Below are 3820 nucleotides of genomic sequence, written 5' to 3'. Positions count from 1 at the left end.
TGAGTGGCACTGCTCTGTTTATCTCCCCCGGGACTGACCCCCTGGCGGCTAAGCAGCAGCTGCACCCCCTGGGCCCCAGGACCGACTCCCCACTCAGGCCAGGCCTGCCTTACCTGCTTTCTTGTGCTCTGATTCTGTGTCATTCCTGCTTTTTTCTGAGGTTAGAAACTGGTGGTACAAAAATGAACAAGTGTAGGTTCCAAGCAAACAAAAAAGGAAGACTGAGCCAAAAAGGAAACAAGGCTGTGCTGCCAGATGTTAAGTTTCTGGTATTTAGTTGGAAAGCTCTTTCATCCGCTGGTTCACTCCCCAAATGACTGCGATGCCAGAGCTGAGCTGAGCTGAGGCCTGCAGCCTCTTCAGGACCCCATGTGAGTGCAGGGGCCCAAGGATTTCAGCCATCCTCCGCTGCCCTCCCGGGCATAAGCAGGAAGTATAAAGCTGTCAGGACTCAAACCAGCATCCATATAGAATTCTGGCACCACAGGTGGCACATTATTGCGCTATACCACAGCACCCCAGATACACAGGTTTTGATGAAATTTGTTGTACACCAGACTGAAGGAAGAGAAAGAAACGCAGGCAAAATGTGTAGTTACAATTGGGAGCTAACAGCCAAATGCAGGGCGAGTGCAGAGAAGAAATAATGTTTTTACAGTTTTAGGGTTCCTGGAAGGCATCAGCTGAACTCAGAAACAAGGCTTGAAGGGTATATGAAGTAAGAATCAAGGGTCCAGCACAATAGCTTAGCAATTAAAGTCCTCGCCTTGCATGCGCCGGGATCCCACATGGGCACCGGTTCTAATCCTGACAGCCCCCTTCCCATCCAGCTCCCTGCTTGTGGCCTGGGAAAGCAGTTGAGGATGCCCCAAATCCTTGGGGACCATGCACCTGCGTGGGAGACCTGGAACAGGCTCTAGGTTCCTGGCTTCAGATCAGCTTACCTCTAGTCGTTGCGGCCACTTGGAGTGAATCAGCAGACAGAAGATCTTACTATCTCTCCTCCTCTGTATGTCTGACATTCCAATAAAAAAATAAGTAAATCTTTAAGTTAATAAGGATTCATCTCAGCATCCTTTGAGTACCAGTTGGAATGCTGGCTGCTGTTCCACTTCTGATCCAAATCCCTAATGTACAGAGGATGGTTCAAGTATTTAAGTCCTTGCACCCATGGGAGACCTTGATGGAACCCTGGCTTATACCTGGCCCACCCCCTGCCATCACAGCCATCTCAGGAGAGAACCATAGGATGAAAGATCTCTATATATTCTTGGGGAAAAAAAATACAAACATAGGCAGCTAAGAACCTCATGGAAAACTTACCAAAGGAAGCAGCTGAACTTCCAGAGGAAGTGCTTAAGAGATAAGCAGTAATCTGGAAGAAGCAGGTGTAATACAGAGTGAAGCCTGGCCTTACTCTAGGATACCTGTATTATAGGGGCTGGCGCTGTGACACAGCAGGTTACACCTCCACCTCTGGCACCAGCATCCTTTGTAGGTGCCAGTTCAAGTCCCAGCAACAAAAGGTGGTCAAAGTGCTTAGGCCCTGCACTCAAATGGGAGACCCAGAAGAAGCTCATGGCTTGGGAACGGCTCAGCTCCAGCCTTTGCAGCCATTTGGGGAGTGAACCAGCAGATGGAAGATCTCCGTGTCTCTTCTCTGTAAAGCTGCCTTAGACGCTATGCTACTAAGAGGGAAGTCAAATCCCCTGAAGAATTTCAGGGGTAAACTCCTAAAGAGTCATGACACAACAAGTCAAACTGCCCTGTGCGGTGCCTGCTTCTCATACCTGAGTACTGACTGAAGTCCTGGGCCCCTTGTCTGATCCAATGTCTCATCAGTTCACCTGGGAAGGCAGCCGATGATGGCCCAAACATTTGGGCCTCTGCCTCCCACAAGGCATTCTGGACTCCTGGCTTAATGCTGTCCAATCTGGCTGCATACAGAATATCTGTCTCTAGACATCTGCGTGTCTCCCACCCTGATCCCTCTGCTGTCCAAATGAATCCATTGTTTTAAAGATGAGGAAATGCAGGATGGACAGTTGGTGCCACTTGGGATGCCCGTGTCATAAACGGTTTTGGGAAATGCTCCAGCTTGCTGCTGATGCACACCCCAGCAGGCAGTGTGTGGCAGCTCAGGTAGTGGGGGCCCTGCCGCTCACCGAGACCCGAGCTAAGTTCCCAGCTTCCAGCTTCAGCCTGACGAAGCCCAACCACTGGAGGCATAAGCAGAGGGAATCAGATGTGCTCGCTCACCACTAGGTTCAATAGAATTTTTCAAGCACAAGCCACATCCCGAAGTCTTCGATGAACTGGATGTCAGCAGCCTCCTTGCTCCCACATCCTGGCAGGGCTGTTTGTTCACCCAGGAAGCTCTGACTGGACAAACCTACCTGGAAGTCCTGTGGCTCAGAGCCAACTTCTCACTATTCCCATGAAGGGTGGTAGTAGGTTCAAGGTCATTGTCTCTGTCAGGAATACATCAAGTTCTACATTCTGAAAAGTAACTGGGACACCAGGCTTGAAGGGCTCATCTCCTGGGCCTGGGGTCTGTCCACAGAAGGAACAAGGACTGATGATGTGTGAGGTCACATTACACCCCAACCTTCACACTCTGCTGGAGGCCCTAGCTCCCCTCATCTGCAAACAGAACCAAATACACAACTGCGTGCTTCCTGATTTTCTCAGGGACTGATCTGTCGGCCCTATATACACTCCATGCTGAAAGTGTTCAGAAGTTCAGATTTCTCCCATGCCCATATCCTTGACCCAAGGAGTGTCATACAATCAGAACAATCCTCTTAAGAGCCCCCTAAAGCTGTGATAATGCCATTGGCACCCTCGCAGATAGTGCTGACGCCCACACATACAGCCTGCTCAGATCACACCTGCTGCCTCGCCTGCCTTTCCCTTGGTGACGTGGTTGAGGCCAGGACTTCCCAAAGGAGGTTTAGGGTGAAAGGCTGAGCTATGGAAGGGGCTGTTTAGTGGCCCAGCTGCTAACATGGTCAACTCAGTCTTGCTGAGACAACTGTTCTGCGAGAGCCCACGTTCACTGAGTACTTACATGCCACATACTGTGCTAAGCAATTCACAAGCACCATCTCCCTCAATACTAACAATCACTACACCAGGACAGCATGCTACTACTATCCCCCACATGACTTAGGAAACTAAGGCTCAGACAGGCTGAGTAACTTCATGGTTCCACTGCTTACTAGAGGCAGACCAGCAATCTAGCCTCCACTGGCCCAATGAGAGCAGCATTCCCTGCCACACCATCCCCCAAGCCTCGTATGGAACAATCAGTTACTTACATCAAGTCCTTTTTCTCCAGTACCCCGTGAGAAAGGACTGAAATCCACATCCAGTTGAGAGGGTCTCCCACCGGTAACATCAACTAAAGGGGTGCAGTTGTAGGCTGCTGCCTAGACGCTGGCATCCTGGATGGCACCAGCTGCTCCACTGACAATCCATCTCCCTGCTACTGGCCTGGGAAAAGCAGTGGAAGATACGTCAAATGTTTAGGCCCCTGTTACCCACATGGAAGACCCAGATGAATCTCCTGGCTTCTGGCCAGCCCAACCCAATAATGGCCATCACAGCCACCTGGGGAGTGAACCAGCCTATGGAAACTCAATTCTTAATTTTCAAGTAAATAAATCTTCAGAAGATAAACATCCACTAAGATACTGCAAGTCATACTTTCAGTCACTTCACATTCGAGACCAAATTACCAAGTATCCCTCTAGCATGTGCCTCACTGTCCATACTTTCTCGCTCAGCTCATGCCACAACAAATTCTGCTTATGACACA

This window comes from Ochotona princeps, chromosome 29 (genome assembly GCF_030435755.1).
Source record: "Ochotona princeps isolate mOchPri1 chromosome 29, mOchPri1.hap1, whole genome shotgun sequence".
NCBI lineage: Eukaryota > Metazoa > Chordata > Mammalia > Lagomorpha > Ochotonidae > Ochotona > Ochotona princeps.
Note: the sequence above shows the minus strand (reverse complement) of the source record.